Source organism: Dermochelys coriacea, chromosome 1, assembly GCF_009764565.3.
Source record: "Dermochelys coriacea isolate rDerCor1 chromosome 1, rDerCor1.pri.v4, whole genome shotgun sequence".
Taxonomy (NCBI): Eukaryota; Metazoa; Chordata; order Testudines; family Dermochelyidae; genus Dermochelys; species Dermochelys coriacea.
In genome coordinates this window covers 49,082,261-49,100,575 of record NC_050068.2, presented here as the reverse complement: position 1 = coordinate 49,100,575, position 18,315 = coordinate 49,082,261, and the positions used below count along the sequence as shown (strand labels likewise).

The 18,315-nt window shown below is 42.7% G+C and overlaps 1 protein-coding gene across 5 annotated transcripts in view; it reads left to right on the top strand.

The window, feature by feature from the left end:
* Positions 1–18,315, top strand: part of STARD13 (StAR related lipid transfer domain containing 13) — a 493,680-nt gene that overhangs the window by 114,878 nt on the left and 360,487 nt on the right. Inside the window, exon 1 of one of the 5 annotated variants that reach the window (XM_043504395.1) lies at positions 15,089–15,157. The exons of the other annotated variants lie outside the window; for them this stretch is intronic. The gene's annotated coding sequence lies outside the window, so the exon portion shown is untranslated. Of the gene's footprint in view, positions 1–15,088; positions 15,158–18,315 lie in introns of those variants that run through there. 5 annotated transcript variants of the gene reach the window in all.

Sequence of the window (18,315 nt, the reverse complement as noted above, 5' to 3'; positions counted from 1 at the left end):
AAACTATTGTTGTATGTAAAGTAAATACGGTTTTCAAAATGTTTAAGAAGCTTCATTTAAAATTAAATTAAAATGCAATTCTTATCAGTTTAGTGTGATCCTGGCCCTTGCTTTTCCTTGCTGAGTTTTCCAATGTCTGGAACGTATTTGGATATTTTAAGCTGCACACAGGCTTCCGAGTGATCAGTTTGTTAACCAGCTCAGAGAGGGACAGAGGACAGATTTCATGTGTGAAAATACCTGTTCACACAGGTATGTGGATCCAAACGCTGGAAGCATTGCAAATGCAATTTTCTTCAAATTTAAATTAAATTTAAGTTAAGTTAAATTTCACTGGCAGGGACGTCCAGCAGATCAGAATAGAGGTCCCATGATCTCTCTCAGTAGCTTCAAGTGAACTCCACAGATCTCCAAACTTTGATGCCCACAATTCTGAGCTTTTTAACTGAATGAGCTGCATTTTGAAATCTTCAACACCCATCCACTGAAATACAAACAAATCCAAGTTGCTTTTGTTGAACTTTTCAGGTTTAATTAGAAAAGAAAGCATTGGGCCAAATCGCTGGAAATCTTGAAATCTGTCAGAAAATTCTGATTCCAGTTCTTGCATGTACATTCTAATCTCAACGTCAAATGCAGTGCAGTGTTCCAAGTGGCGTGATAATGACGTAAGCAGCAAATCAGGACTTAAAAATATCCCAGCACAGTGGTGCTGGAACAATTTTTAAGATGGGGGTGCTAAGCTGCACCCCCTCTTGCCCCTGTTTGAACCCCTCACTGGGACCAGTGGGTCACAGCTGGGGGCGGTTGCCGAGCCCCAGGCTGGCGGTCGGGACCCCAGGCCAACAGCAGAGCACCCAGACCAGTGGCCGGGACCCCAGGCCAGCAGCGGGCTGAGCAGGCCCAGCGGACGGAACCTCGGCTGGCAGGGGGCCGAGAGCCAGTACCCCAGGCCAGCAGCAGAGTCCCCGGGACTGGTGGCCAGGACCCAGGCAATGTGAGTGCCACTGAAAATCAGCTCGCATGTCTCCTTTGGCCATAGATTGCCTACTCCTGCTCTACTTGCTTTACCTGAAAAGGGTTAACAAGCCCACAGGTAAAAGGAAAGGAGTGGGCACGTGACCAAAAGAGCCAATGGGAGGGCAAGACCCTTTTAAAATTGGGAAAAAACTTCCCTTTGTCTGTGTGTTGTGGTTCTACAGGAAAGAGGGGAACAGGGAGCAGTTATATTGTGAGAAGCTTAAGCCAGATGTGAAAAACGATTAGATCATACCTAGAGATTGTTTATCTGAAACCCCAGATATGTAAGGAAATTAGGGAATATCTAGGAAGACGTGATTAGGCTTATTTCGGTTAATTTCTTTTTGACTTGTGGACTCCTCTTTGCTAACCCCAAATGCTTTTTGTTTTGCTTGTAACCTTTAAGCTGGACCTCAAGAAGGTTATTGTTGATGTTTAAATTTTGTAAATGGGTATTTTTAAATCTAGCAAAAGCCTAAATTCCAGATGTATTTTCTTTCTTTTTGTTTTTAATAAAATTTACCTTTTTTAAGAACAGGATTCAATTTTTGGTGTTCTAAGAGATTTGTGCATATGTTGTTAAATTAGCTGGTGGTAACAGCTGATTTCCTTTGTTCTTTTTCTCAGCTCTTCGCAGGAGGGGCGGTGAGAAGGGCTTGAGGGTACCCCACAGGAATGAATCCCAAGTGTGCCTTTCAGGTTTCAAAGGTTTTTTTTGCATTTGGGTGATGGTAGCATCTACCCATCCAAGGTCAGAGAGGAACTGTAACCTTGGGAGATTAATACAAGCCTGGAATGGTCAGTATTAATTTTTAGAATCTTTGCGGGGCCCCCACCTTCTGCACTCGAAGTGCCAGAGTGGGGAATCAGCCTTGACACCATGGTATTTATCTATTTATCTTGGTATGACTATTTTCCTTCAAAATAAATGTCACACTATATCCCAGGGGTAGTCAACAGGCAAATCACAGTCAAATCTGGACAACCTGATGCTTCTAAATGGACCCCAAAATCTTTTTATTTATCATTTTTTAAATTATTTTCTCTGGAGTCTGGACTTTGACTATATCTTGGCCAAGAAATTTGGACCTTGACAAAAAATAGTTGACTACCCCTGCTATATCATCTATTCTAGTCTGGAGAAACAAAATTGTTGTTATATTTGCCCTAACAAAAAGGCATCAAAATGCAAATTTTACAGAAACATACTCAAAATGTAGTTTCTGAACAATTCAAAGTGCTCTTCTATGTTGAAAATGGCAACTGTTTTATGCCCATGGTCTTTAAAACAAAACTAAATTAATACAATAGCGAGACTGTAACAGATTTCTTCAACGGTGGGCTGATTCTGCAGCCCTGGCTTATACAGTACAGACATTTTTGAATAATACAGTATGCGTCCATGCTCTGGGGATTCAGAAATCTTTCTTTTCCTAAAACAGTAATGCCGGAGGCACTCTATCAGAACAATCAAAACAACCATTCACCAGAAATGAAATCAAACTGAAATACTTTTTTTCCATCAAGGAAAATATTGGTACTTTTTAGCTCTCCTTTTAAAGTAAAAAAAAAAAAAAGTGTGATCAGTGTTGTATTTCTCTGTTTATCATTTGAAAAGCAAATATAAAAACCGTCTGGAGAACAGGATATCCTACTGAGTAAAATAAACAATTTTACATATCCTGGAATATTAGCTCACCCTTCACTGTTGCCTATAATTTTATCAATAGGGGACTTCTCTTGCTTAAAACTAAGATGAAACATGGTATTTGTAACTTCTGAAAGAAACACAGTTAAGATTACAAAAGTTTTGGATATACCAATACAGAAACAACTTAAAAGTGTAAGCCATACAAAGTACATTTTGTATGTGGTACCAATGGGCTAAGGGCCATATCCACATAGAGGAGGAGGACTATATCTGCATTTAATATAAATTATCTTAAATTCTGCATTTAAACTGTAGCAGCAATAAGCAGTTGTCTTGCTACAGGGTGGGGTAGCAATATAGTACATTAATAATTTTGGGACACGATCTAATGCCCATTGAGATCAGTGGAAAGACTCCCAGGGAGCATGGATCAGAACCTCTAGTAAAAAGCCATAAGAGAGAAAGGGGTTATTTGATTACTTGATGGCTGGTAAATTTAAAAATAAAAATTTTTTTCTGTAGGGAGTCATCAGCCTGTAGAATTCAGTACTGCAGGAAATCATACAGTTAAATACAGCGGCTAGATTTAAAGGTATGATAATTTTATAACCAATAATATGCAAAAATAGGATTGTGCAGGGGTCAGAAAGGAATTTTCCATCTTCCTCAGGCATAGTTCTGCACAACTGGTCAAGTGCACTGTGGGATGTTTTAGCTTTCATTGGAAGCATCACTAATAAGCCACTAATAAGTTGGAGGCAGGTAGCCAAACTTGATGAAGCATTGATCAGATCTGAGATGGCAAATCCTATGTTCCTAGGGATAGATTATCTGAGGTGCTGAACACTTCCTGAAGGCACTGAAAGCACTCGCCCATTGAGCTCAGAACCTCACGGGATCTAGTCTTCAATCTCTATTGCTTCTTAATTCCTTGGATAAAATTTTGGTGTAGGTATTTCCACTATTTTCAAGGGAAATGGAAGTGCTATTCAATAACACAGAAGGTGCTATTCATGAGTTTCTTATTTGTATCACAGTAGCATCTAGAGGCCACAATTGAGATTATGCCCCCATTGTACATAGTAAAAGAGTATATCCCTTATAACGCTTGTAATTTAAATAGACAAGACAGACAAATGGTGATAGAGGAAATAAAGGCACAAAGAAGTGGACTGTTGTAGATCAGCGGTAGAGTCCAAACTAGAACTTGAGTGCACTGAGTCTCCTCCCAGTCCTGTGCTATTTCCACTGAACTACCCTACCTCTATAGTTTGAAAGATTCCGCTGATTCCAATGAATATTATTTCTTTGCAAAAGTACCCAAAATCCCCAAACAAGCCTAACTGCAATCTCACTTCTCACCTTTACTGGAAGTCTATTTTAGAATTTTGGAGGTTGGGGGAAATGGGGAGAACCTAGACAGTTGGCTGCTTAAAAAAATATTTTGAAGGCTTTCAACTCTTGATCCTTTGTCTATTTATGAAAGAAATGCCAGTATGGTTGTTACATAGTATAAAGAAAAGGCCTCCAAAAAGGCAGGGATTACACAAAATATACCCCAATAATACTGGCAAGTGACCTGCAGCCACAAGCTGCTGAGTAGGGTGAAAATACCCCAAGGTCACTTCCAATCTGACCTGGGCGGAGATTCTTTTACAGCCCCACATATGGCAATCAGTTAGATCCTGAGCATGTTATCACAAACCAGCCAGCCATGCACCTGAGAGGATGCTTGGTGCCATCACAGAGCCCTGGCCCTCCCCATCCAGTGTCCCATCTCCAGCTGTAACCATCCATGATGCTTCAGAGGCAGGAAGAAGAAATAAACAAACAACCCAGAATAAACTGGGGCGGGGGGGAGGGGCTTGCGGGGAAGAATCCTTGACTGCTGCAGTGGCTGCCTGAAACATGAGCTTTTAGGAACATAAGACATAAACCAGAAATGAGCCACAGAGCAGCTGAGCCCTACTCCCTACCATGACAAGCAGCCACATCATACCATAAATAAAATTGTCCAGCTCTCTCTTAAAACCAATTACGCTGTTTTCCCCTTCAACTCCTATCAGGAGTTGGTTCCAAAACCTCACCCTTCCGATGGCTAGAAAACTTCTTCTAATTTCTACCTTGAATGTGTTCATGGCCAGTTTAGATCTATTTGTTCTTGTGACAATGCCAACATTGTTCTTTATCTTAAATAGCAGTTCTCCCTGATATTTACCCCTTAACATATTTAAAGAGCACAATCATATCTCCTCTCAACCTTCTTTTTGCTAGACTAAACAAGGCAAGCTCTTCCAAGCTCCTTGCATAAGGGGAGGGAGGGATAGCTCAGTGGTTTGAGCATTGGCCTGCTAAACTCAGGGTTGTGAGCTCAATCCTTGAGGGGACCATTTAGGGATCTGGGATAAAAATGGGAGATTGGTCCTGCTTTGAGCACAGGGTTGGACTAGATGACCTCCTGAGGTCTCTTCCAGTCCTGATAATCTATGAATCTATAGGCCTGCCATTACCCTGCTCATCCTTGTGGCTCTTCTCTGCATCTGTTCCAGTTTAAATGACTCATTTCTGAACATTATTCCAACTGTACATAATATTCCAAATGAGGTCTTACCAGTGCCTTTTACAATGGCATTAATACTTCTTTCTCTTTACTGGAAATGCCTCATCTGTTGCACCCTAGGATCGCATTTGCCTTTTTCACATCCACACCACATTGGTGACTCCGTCATTCTGTGATCAACCCACACACCAAGGTCTCTCTCCTCCTCTGTTGGTTCCAGTTGATGAGCCCCAGCCTGTGGCAGAAATTCTTATGACCTTGCACTTTGTACTGTTGAATTTCATTCCATTTCTGTCACTCCAGCCTCCAAGGTGATCCAGGTCTTCCTGTGTAATATTCTGATCTGCTTCTGTATTGACGATGCCTCCCAACTTTGTATCATCAGAAAATTTCATTAGCACGCTGACTTTTTGTGCCAAGGTCATTAATAAAAATGTTGAATAAGATCGATTCCAAGACTGATTCTTGAGGAACTCTGCTAGTACCCTCTCTCCAGTCCAATAATTCACCTTTCAGCAAAACCTATTGTTTCTTCTTTTAGCTAATTCCTTATCCACCTTGTGATGCTTTTACTGATCTCCATTTTCCCTAATTTAATAAATTTCCTATGTGTCACTGTGTCAAATGCTTTACTGAAGTCCAAGTATATTAAATCTTCTGCTCGCTCTTCCCTTATCTAAAAAAAAAGTTATTTTCTCGAAGGAAATCAAGTTAGTCTGTCATAATCTACCTTTGATAAACTCATGTTGCATTGCATCTCCTTTACAATTTAGTTCCATGAACTTAATTATTCTTTCCTTCATAATTTGTTCTAAAGCCTTGCATACTACTGAGGTCAGACTAACAGGTCTCCAATTGCCAGGATCGATTTTTCCCCCGTTCTTAAATATAGATATATTAGCTATTCTCTAGACATGCACTACCCCAAATAGATTTACTAAAAAGCCTTGCTACCGGACTAGCAATGTCATGTGCCAGTTCTTTTAGTATTCTGGGATGGAAATTATCCAGTTCCCCCACGCTGACCACATTAAACTCTTCTAGTTTTTCTTCCATCTCAGATTTGGTAATTTCCGTTTCTAGACACTTATTTCCATCAGCCATATTGCCTTCATGGATATGTTTCACTTTATCATCATTACTGAAAAGAAGAAATTATTCATTTAGTTTTTGGGCCATACCTAGATTATTTTTAATCTCCCTCCCATCAAGATTCCATATTATTAGCAAGAGCTAATTTATCGTTACTTTTAGAAATTCTCATCCCTACATTTTCTAACCTCCATGGTGTAGCTTTCTTTGTTGATCCACCCCTTTTTCTATTTCCTACAAGCTCTCTAGTTACTCCTAATAACCTTTTTGAAATGGTTATTCATCCACCTGGGTCTGGAGCCTATTCCTACCATTTTTTCCCTTTTGCTTGGGATGCAAATTTCAGACAATTTTTGTATAGTTGATTTTAAGAAATTCTAAGCATCCTCCATGTTGAAGTCCTTGACCTCTTCTGTCCAGCTGACTTCTTTAACTAATTCCCTTACTTTCCCAAAGTTTGCCCTTTTGAAATAAAAAATCATGATTGAATACCTGGTTTTGATTATCCTTCCATTTAATTTAAACTGAATCAACTCATGATCACTCAATCCAAAGTTATTTCCTACGACCAGCTCTTCTATGATATCCTTTCTACTTACCAAAACTGTGTCTAAAATTGCATCACCTCTGGTTGGTTCAGTGACGATTTGATGAAGTAAACTGTCATATATCCCAATGGTTCTCAACTAGGGATATGTGTCCCCTTGGGGATACGCAGAGGTCTTACAGGAGGTACATCAACTCAACTACATATTTGCCTAGTTTTACAATAGGCTAAATAAAAAGCATTAGCGAAGTCAGTACAAACTAAAATTTCATACAATGACTTGTTTATATTGCTCTATATACTATACACTGAAATGTAAGTATAATATTTATATTCCAATTGATTTATTTTATAATTATATGGTAAAAATGAGAAAGTAATCAGTTTTTCAGTAATGGTGTATTCTGACATGTATTTTTATGTCTGATTTTGTAATCAAGTGAGATGAAACTTGAGGTTAGACAAGACAAATCAACTTCCTGAAATGGATACAGTAGACGGAAAAGGTTGAGAGCCACTGATCTATCCAGTAAACTCATACCCAGGAATAATTTGTCCCTACCAGTATTAGTAGCATTTATTCTCTAATCTAGGGGTTCTCAAACTGGGGGTTGGGACCCCTCAAGGGTCACGAGTTTATTACATGGAGAGTAGCGAGCTGTCAGCCTCCATTCCAAACCTGGCTTTGCGTCCAATATTTATAATGGTGTTACATATATTTAAAAGTGTTTTTAATTTATAAGGGGGGTCACACTCAGAGGCTTGCTATGTGAAAGGGGTCACCAGTACAAAATTTTGAGAACTACGGCGAGTCTAATCTATATGTGGGAAGTTAGTCTCCCATTATGATGCTACTACCAAAAGTATTTCTTTCTGAAATATTACTAGAAGAAATAACTATCCATATCTGAGTCTGCCTGGGATGGTGGTGGTCTATAATAGACTCCTAAAACTATCCCAATAGAATCTCTTTTACAGTCATTCCCCAGTGATTTTGACTCAGACAAATTTCGTTTTGTCCATACTATCACTTATTTTTTTAAGTTTACTGCTTCGTGGATGTATTATGCCACCACCTTTCCCTTTACTCCTCTCTCTCCTAAACAGCATATACTCTTTGATATCTGCATTCCAGTCACAAGTGCTATTCCAGAATGTTTCTGTAATCCATATATCTAGTAATCTGTAATCCATATATTTTTGATCTCCATCACTAGTTCCAGTTCCTCCATTGGCCAGACTCCTTGCATTCATGTACAAGCATTTCAGTTGTTTCCTTCAGACCTCACTGAGTTTTCTAGATGGATTTGATATAGTCCTTTCACTCACACCTACCTGACTACTACGCCAATCAATATTTGTATTTTCTTTCTTGCTGTGCATACTCTTGCCTGGTAATATTCCATTATCTCTTCTATATCTTCATTCAGCTGATTTTTCTCTTCCTTTGTTCTGAAGCCATCCGTGGAGATTTCACTATTCTCTCAAACCTTCTTCCCTCACCTCCTATTTTAAAGCCCTTCTTATCAGTTGTGCTAAATTAATACCCCAGATACTCAAGTGGAGTCCATCAGTCAAGAGTGTCTTCTTTCTGTGAATGTCTCTCAAAGATCGATCATCCCAAACCATTCCTTAGAGCACCAGTCAATGAGCCATCTGTTGATCTTCATTGTCTAGACACAGCTTCACTCTCCTTCTATAAAGACCAGAAGTATTCTGCTGAAAATCACCTGAGCTTCTCTGACCCAGCCGAGTGTAGTTGTCCTTGATCCATTCAACTCTATTTAGAAATGTAGCTGTTTATTCAGACTTTTTTCATATGTTGGTGAAGAAAACAGTTGCAAAATATGGAGTTAGGAAGGAACTAAGGCCACAACCTAGCCACTTGCACCAAAAAAATGGCAGGAAAAAATGGCAGTGCCTAACTAGGAAAAGCTGCTAAGAAACTAATATCCTCCTTTTTATGAAACTATGTAATAGTACTGAAGGAATTAAACAAATCCTACAAAATGATTGTTTAGAATTAAACCACTGAAGAGGTCTCTTCAACTGTATTTTTCCCAATCTCTTGACCAGGAATTAATTGTCCTAAAACTTACTCAGAATCAAATGTCTGAAGTTAAGAAGTAAAAAACTATTTAACTCCTGTTTCTACAGGATTTCCCTGAGTATTTCCATCTCATGTTGATCTTAGTGGACAAGCCAAGATTTGCAGGTTTATTCAAAGAGCATTTGTACAAATTTTACACTACAAAAATGCAGCACTGGCCTGGAAATTGTGAAAGAATTATTAAAAGTCATTCTTACTGTACGTACAAATAAATTTAATTAAAAATATACATTCTAAGTTGTTTTCTATCACTTTAATTACAAGATGTAAATCTCAAATAATGAAAATGAGAGGTCCCTTACAAAAAGTGGATATACAGCTGAACATCTTGAAACAAACATTGAGTGGCTTTTTTTAAAACTATTTTAATTAATTTTGACATGCAGTCACATACATTTGATTTTTACTACAAGAGGAAAAAATAGGGATTTGGGTTTTATTTGGGGCATTATCTGGATTGCAGTAGTGGCCAAAGTATACAGTTAAGATCAGTTGTGCTAAGAGCTGTACAATACAGAGGTCCTTGCCCTGTGGAGTTTACAATCTAATTTAAATAACATGGGCTAGATTTCCTGCCGCCAGTTTCTCCAAGGCAGTGTGTGAAATGAGCTGCAAGAGATTTGGGGCTGCCTGATTCTGGGGCTAGTTCTTACCAGTCCCTCTCCTTGTGTAACTCTCAGGCTAATCTTCAGTGACTGACTATGGCTTCTAAAGGGGCCAGGGCCTCCAGCTGGGACCTGTCCCGGCTCCTGACACACACCTTGTGTACACCCACTAGGTAGATCAGCCTGTTTTCTGGCCCATTGCACCCCAAAGGGGCCAGATCACTAAGAGTGAATATGGCCCTATAACTTCTAGTTAAATATGTCAGAACAAAAAAGTTGTCTCAGATCCTTCAAGGAATGTACAACTTACATATTCTGCTCTGCCTATGTGTGCAGAACTCACAGGGAGTTTGGGTAAATTGTGCTTTTGCCTAAAGAGCCTTCTTCAACCCACATGACAGAGCTCAACTCAATCTCACTATTCATAGGAGCTAGTATAGTCTATAACTGAGGTAAAAGGTTATTTTTCTCTCACAGGACAGATACCAGCTATGATAGGCAGTGTGGCACTGATCTCAGAGTTTGGTTAAATTTGACATTCATATGTAAAAATATTGTCTAAATTATCCATTCAGATCCTTAAGTATTGGACACATGGAGATGGCAGAATATCTGAATCAAATTATCATAGGGATTTGAGAGTTTTGCCCTGAAACTGAGCAGAATCAATCTCTGTAGCCATATATTTGTTCTGATCTCTCTCTTCAGTGCCATGAGGATAGTTTGCGCATTCAAGATATTATAGCTTTGATTTTCAGAAATGTGTGTGTAATGAATATATGCAAAAGACCACTCAAACATATAAGTAGCCATTGTGTGAGCAACTATCCTGCTTATCTGAAAGCATGTAATTGTATTGTAATTTTTAATATATGGACACTAGACTCCAAGTTGCTCATGTACTTGGATGTGCAATTGCACATACACTTTTGAAAATCTGGTCCTGTCTTTAAATTACCTCTAAGTCCTTCCAAGCTCTGCTTTTCTACCAGCCATGAACATTAAGGATCTAGGAATGTTAATACAATGATGATCTATAGTGCTTTCCATCTAAAACTATTACAGGTTCTTCACCCTACTAGTCCTGGGGAATTCTGCACAAAAAAATAAAAATTCAGTGGCAAAAATTTTAAAATCTGCACACAGTATTTTAAAATTCTGCAAAATTCTGCATATTTGTCAAAATAACACAATATAATCACTCCAGTTTCAATTATTTTGGTAATTTATTTCAAAATACGCATCAACAAGTATGTCAACAATACAGAGAACAGAAAAAAAATTCCCCCAGGAGTAGAGAGTTAAACAAACCCCTACAACAACCCAGTTCCAGTTGGGGGAGTGCTGGAGGGTGCTCTGTGGGTCCCCGAGAGCCCAGCCACGGGGAACCCCCAGACACTAGCACCCTCCTCCTCCCTGAGCCCAGCCATAGGGCACCCCTCAGAGCACGGCACCCCCCATCCCGAGCCCAGCTGCGGGGTACCCCCCAGTCACCAGCCCTCTCTCCCTACAGAGTCCAGCCAGGGGGCAGCCCCCAGACACCAGCCTCTCCTCCCACAGAGCCCAGCCATGAGGCAGGCCCCAGCTCCCTCTCCCCACAGAGGCCAGCTGTGTGGCAGCCTCCAGCCCAGACAACAGCAGCCCCAGAGCCTTTACTCCCCCTAGGTTCTTTACTGTCCTGCCAGGGAACATGGTGAGGTGTGGCTCTGTCCTTCCTCACCCTTTGCCAGAGCTGACTGGGTCTCCCAAGCCCTCTTCCATCCCTGGAGCATGAGGATCAAAGAGCATGCAGTCTCGCCAGGCTGGGCACTCCGCTTTCTGTGAGCTGGGCTCTGCAGAGTCCAGTGGCCCCTAGTGGCAGCCAGAAATTGTGTGGAGGAAAGATGGACTTCTGCAAAATTCTGTATTCCGCAGTGGCGCAGAATTCCCCCTTGAGTAACCCTAGTTGGAATTATGATTCCTATTTTACATATAAGGAAACGGAGGCACTTAGGATATGTGTACATTACAGAGAATATAACAGCACAGCTCTGTGATATACGTGCAGCCTACACTGACAGGAGTTTCTGTTGGGGTACGAACATCATCTCCTCAAACAATGTTAGCTATATCAAAGGAAGCTCTCTTTCATTGACATAACCCCCAGTACACACACATAGCAATGCTGATATAACTTCCAAGTGTAGACTAAGTCTCAGCCTCAGCTAAGCCTGACCTAAACTCTACCACTTTTCCTATTCAAGACAAATTGAGAGAAGTTGTGATACGCATACAGCAGGGATGGAAGCTCCAGGAATCCTGATTTCCAGTTGGGTGCACTAAGGCTTGGTCAGCACTGAATCATTAGTTCGACAGCTACATTGGTTAGAGGTGTGAAAAAACCCACATCTGTAGACACCATAGCTATGCCCACCTAACCCCCAGTATAAATATGCTCTGTCAATGGAATAATACTTTTGTTGACATAGCTGCTATCACTCAGGGGCATGGAGTTCCTACATCAACAAGAAAAATCCCTTCTGTCTGTGTAGGCTGCATCTACGCTACAGGGTTATGCCAGTATAACTATGGCACTCCAACTATGCCAGTCTAGTCTCTGTGGCGGCAGACATACCCAAATATCTAGCCATCTTTTCTGCCACTACAGGGGATGGGGTGAATTTGGGAGTTGAATTTGGGCCTGTCACACTCTGGGTACAGTTCAGACCAGTAAAGGGTCACCACTTAACCTGCAATCCTGGGTGCCTTACAATGCTTTGCTGCTGTACCTCCTCGTTTGGAACACTCACAGCCAGCCTACAAGCATGCAGGTCACCCCCCTAAGAGTATGTCTACATTGTAATTAGACACCCGTGGATGGCCTGTGCCACTGACATAGCTATTGTCACCCATTGGGGGTGGTTTAATTATGCCAGAGGGAGTGTTCTCTCCCGCCAGCATAGAGCGGCTACACAGGAGACCTTACAGAGGCACAGATGCAGCAGTACAATTATGCTGCTGTAAGGTCCATAGTGTAGATATAGCCTAAGTCATTATTCCAACATATCCAGAACTCTTAATACGCTGAATATACAACACACAAGTTTAATGCCCAGTGCATTATTAGTTTTCCAGTGATATATTACATGACACCTTTTAGACAGAGTATAACCATAGTAATTTGGGGTACATTGGTCAGGCCAGCTAAACCTCACTACCTGATACCAGTAAGCTCCTTGGCCTCTGGCACTGGGATGCTCTTAGGGTCACAGCTCCCGCCTCACAAAGCTGCAGGAGGGTTAGCCACTAGCTGACCCATAGAGAGCAGATCAGAACACCTCTGTCCTGGATTGGGCCCATCCCATATTTTCTTTCCCTTAAAAAAGAACCTTGTTTTGCTACCTTTGTCTGTTTACAGTCTCTCAGAGATAATATCACAGCACATCCATATTTTTTCTTAGTTGTTGCAAACATTTTGCAGTGACATTAATAACCAGTATCTTATTGGATTTCAAACAATATATTTATTACATGTCATCTTTTAAATAAATATAAGGATACCAGTGTGTGAGGTGTAGTATTCCAGGCCTGAGGAGTTGCTGATTCAGAGTAGTGAACCACAAATGGGTCTCCACAGGCCCTAAGAACAATAAGACAGGTTTCAGAGTAGCAGCTCACTTCATCGGATGCATGCAGTGGAAAATACAGTGGGGAGAGCATAAGCTTCCGTGAGCTACAGCTCACTTAATCGGATGCATTCAGTGGAAAAAACAGTGGGGAGATTTATATACACACACAAAGAACATGAAACAATGGGTTTTATCATACACACTGTAAGGAGAGGTTTCAGAGTAGCAGCCGTGTTAGTCTGTATTCGCAAAAAGAAAAGGAGTACTTGTGGCACCTTAGAGGCTAACAAATTTAAGTGATCACTTAAGATGAGCTATTACCAGCAGGAAGGGTGGAGGAGGAAGAAAACTTTTTGTGTGATAATCAAGGTGGGCCATTTCCAGCAGTTGACAAGAACGTCTGAGGAATAGTGGTGGGTGGGGGGGAGGAAAATAACATGAAGAAATAGTTTTACTTTGTGTAATGACTCATCCACTCCCAGTCTCTATTCAAGCCTAAGTTAATTGTATCCAGTTTGCAAATTAATTCCAATTCAGCAGTCTCTCTTTGGAGTCTGTTTTTGAAGTTTTTTTGTTGAAGGATAGCCACCCTCAGGTCTGTAATCGAGTGACCGGAGAGACTGAAGTGTTCTCCAACTGGTTTTTGAATGTTATAATTCTTGACGTCTGATTTGCATCCATTTATTCTTTTACGTAGAGACTGTCCAGTTTGACCAATGTACATGGCAGAGGGGCATTGCTGGCACATGATGGCATATATCACATTGGTAGATGCGCAGGTGAAGGAGCCTCTGATAATGTGGCTGATGTGATTAGGCCCTATGATGGTGTCCCCTGAATAGATATGTGGACACAGTTGGCAACAGGCTTTGTTGCAAGGACAGGTTCCTGGGTTAGTGGTTCTGTTGTGGGGTGTGTATGATAAAACTCATTGTTTCATGTTCTATGCGTGTGTATATAAATCTCCCCACTGTATTTTCCACTGAATGCATCTGATGAAGTGAGCTGTAGCTCATGAAAGCTTATGCTCAAATAAATTTGTTAGTCTCTAATGTTCCACAAGTACTCCTTTTCTTTTTAAGAACAATATGGCCGCTGCTGCTACTCCTGCTCCTGCTCCCTTTGAGAAGGGTAAAGGCGTTGGCAGTTTCTTTCACCTAGGGTGACCAGATGTCCTGATTTTATAGGGACAGTCCTAATTTTTGCATCTTTTTCTTATATAGGCTCCTAATACCCCCACCCCCGTCCCAATTTTTTACATTTGCTGTCTGGTCACCCTACTTTTACCACCCCCACCCCAAATTCAGAGCGTGGATCCTTGCTGCTGCTTCACTGCAAGGAATCCTCATTCCTTCATGTATCCGGGTGGCTCTTCCCTGCATCCCCACCCCCTCAACAGAGCTGGGGGCTCCTCCCCGCCGCCTTCCCGCCCCCCCCAACAGAGCTGGGGGCTCCTCCCCGCCGCCTTCCCGCCCCCCCCCAACAGAGCTGGGGGCTCCTCCCTGCCATGCCCTCTCTCCGCACGCCCCGCGAGGCCGGTAGCACCTCCCCAGCGTGCCCGCTCCATTCTCCCCCGGCTGGGGGCTCCTCTCCACAGTACCCCGCCCCCTCCCATCCCGCACCCCCCCGCCAGGGCTGGGGGCTCCTTCTCCTTCCGGCCGCGCCCTGTCCCTTCCGGCCCCCCGGCCTGGGGACTCCGCCCTGTTTCCGCGGCGCGGCGGCTCTTTTCCGGAACGTTAGGTCGCGCTTTAGGGTTGCCGCCGTTGTCTCACGAGACCGACCGACCCACCACCCGGTGGCGCTACCTCCCCACGAGACAGCAGCCCATCACCACGCCTTTTATCACATGACGTCACCAGGCTGTGCGCGCGTGCGCGCACATACGCCGGGAAGAGGAACCAGAAGCCGTAGGAGGTGCGCGCGCACCTGAAGAAGGGCGGTTCCGCCCTTCATTCGGCGGGGTTGTTTTACAGGGCTGGCTCGAGCTGGAGTTTTCTGGCCGCGCAGGCGCGCTCCAGCCTGGGAAGACATTACTGTTGTTCGAAGGGGTTGCCCGCGCGGTGGGGGGGGAGGGGGGACCCTGTCGAACTAAGGCGCCGATGGGGAAGCGGCAGGGCAGGGCGGGGCAGGGCTGTGCTCGGCTCCCGCCTTTACTCGCCCAGAGCTCAAGGGGAGTCGCCGTTACAGGCTGTCCCGTGCCCCTGCCCACCCGCCTCCGTGCTGCGCTGCAGACACCGGTCGCCAGGGCTCTCCCTCCGCCAGTCTTGGGGGAATCTGGTCGTGGGGGAGGAACCCTAAGCGGGAGCCCCGGCCCGTGCTAATGGCGGAGTGGAGCCGCCCCGCCCCGGCCTGTGCTGATGCGGGGGAGACGGGGACCTGGAGCCGCCCCAGCTTGTGCTAATGTTCCTGCCTTGTTTTCTCCTCTAGCTGTGTGTTGTTCAGAGGCCTGTAACCAGGCAGAACACAGACGCCCCTGCCAGTGTATTTCACCCTGTGCTCCAGCCATTCTGTGGGCTGGGACCGCCATGCTTTCAGACGACGTTTCGCAACAGAGCCGCCCACTGGCAGGTCCCTGTTGGGAGGTTTCACACAGTGAGGAACAGGATCCCTGTATGTTCATACACAACCCCACCATCGATAGGCCAAAATACTCCTGTTCAACCACGTCCCTTTCCGGTAAGGCGGGCACTGAGAACTGCAGCATTCGTGTGAATGTCAGGCTGTTTTCCAGCACAAGCTCCTGTGTTCATTGCCCACGGAGTGATGAACTCGGAGCACAAACTGGTAGTGACAGGTTTCAGAGTAGCAGCCGTGTTAGTCTGTATTCGCAAAAAGAAAAGGAGGACTTGTGGCACCTTAGAGACTAACAGATTTAGTTGAGCATAAGCTTTCGTCAGCTACAGCTCACTTCATCGGATGCGTTCAGTGGAAAATACAGTGGGGAGATTTATATACACAGAGAACATGAAACAATGGGTGTTACCATACACACTGTAAGGAGAGTGATCACTTAAGAAGAGCTATTACCAGCAGGAGGGGGGAGGAAGAAAACCTTTTCTAGTGATAATCAAGGTGGGCCATTTCCAGCAGTCTACAAGAACGTCTGAGGAACAATGCGGGGGGCGGGCAGGGGGGGTGGATAACATAGGGAAATAGTTTTACTTTGTGTTATGACCCATCCACTCCCAGCCTCTAATCAAGCCTAAGTTAATTGTATCCAGTTTGCAAATTAATTCCAATTCAGCAGTCTCTCGTTGGAGTCTGTTTTTGAAGTTTTTTTGTTGAAGAACAGCCACGCTTAGGTCTCTAATCGAGTGACCAGAGAGACTGAAGTGTTCTCCAACTGGTTTTTGAATGTTCTGATTCTTAACGTCTGATTTGCATCCATTTATTCTTTTACATAGAGATTGTCCAGTTTGACCAATGTGCATGGCAGAGGGGTATTGCTGGCACATGATGGCATATATCACATTGGTAGATGTGCAGGTGAACGAGCCTCTGATAGTGTGGCTGATTTGATTAGGCCCTAGGCCCTGAATAGATATGTGGACAGATTTGGCAGTGGGCTTTGTTGCAAGGATAGGTTCCTGGGTTAGTGGTTCTGTTGTGTGGTGTGTGTGGTTGCTGGTGAGTATTTGCTTCAGGTTGGGGGGCTGTCTGTAAGCAAGGACTGGCCTGTCTCCCAAGATCTGTGAGAGTGATGGGTCGTCCTTCAGGATAGGTTGTAGATCCTTGGTGACGCGTTGGAGAGGTTTTAGTTGGGGGCTGAAGGTGATCAGCTTTCACCCAGATCACACCACACGATCCATTGTCTACGGCCAAGCTCTACAATACAACCACATTTGCTCCAACCCCTCAGACAGAGACAAACATCTACAAGATCTCTCTCAAGCATTCTTACATCTACAATACCCACCTACTGAAGTGAAGAAACAGATTGACAGAGCCAGAAGAGTACCCAGAAGTCACCTACTACTGGACAGGCCCAACAAAGAAAATAACAGAACGCCACTAGCCATCATCTTCAGTCCCCAACTAAAACCTCTCCAACGCATCAGTGCAAATATTTGTTATAAAAATAATATAAAGTGCACACTGTACATTTTGTATTCTGTATTGTAATAGAAATCAGTATATTTGAAAATGTAGAAAAACGTCCAAAATATTTAATAAATTTCAATTGGTATTCTATTGTTTAACAGTGTGATTAATTGGGATTAATTGCGATTCATTTTTTTTGAGTTAATCACGTGAGTTAACTGTGATTAATTGATAGCCCTATATGGAACGTGTATATAAAACTATTTTGAGCATAAGAGAATGCATTGTAGCCCCAGTTACTTAGAAAATGGTCAGAGAACATCCTCTCTGGGTCTGGTCCTGCTGTCTTCTTGCAGGTAAAACTGCTGCTGCTGATTGCAGAGTTGGGTTGTATCTTTATACAAAACTCCCTTTGAGAATCTTGGGAATGTGTGAGTGGAACAAGAGGCAAATGTGGTATTGAGTCACTAGAATACTTTCAGTAAGTTATTTATTTGGGATTTTCTCCATAGATCAAAGAGAATTTGCCCTTGAATGTTTGTTTATATATATGTATATGTAAAAATACAATACACACACACAGAGAGAATATGGCATTTGTGTTTTTGATCTAGGGTTCAGTAATTTATTTTATTAGTGGATGACTACATAGTTATACATTACACTTACATTAAAACAATTGGCTTATTGAAATTATCTGAAGTGAAAATCATGAGACATCAACAAAATCTAGAATTTTGCAACCTTCTCCTAACCCCAGTGCATGTATGGTTCAAATCAAAAGGTTTTCTAATTCGAGTATGTGATGAGATCTGGCTGCAAGGTTAACCCTGACCTTGGCGTATTCTATAAGAATTTATTCATTCCTTCAGTTTAAGTTTAGATTTGCTGGCAGCCATCATGCCTATTGCAACAACCTTCACAGGCAAAATATTGAAACAAATGTGCCTTTTATCACAGATGTTTTTGCTGAATAGAATTACCGAAGAAAACTAAGAAGCTGCAAAACAGGGTGCAGAACCTTTTCTGTCCTAGATAGGCATAAACAGCCATACTGAATGTCTGGAATGTGTTTACTTCT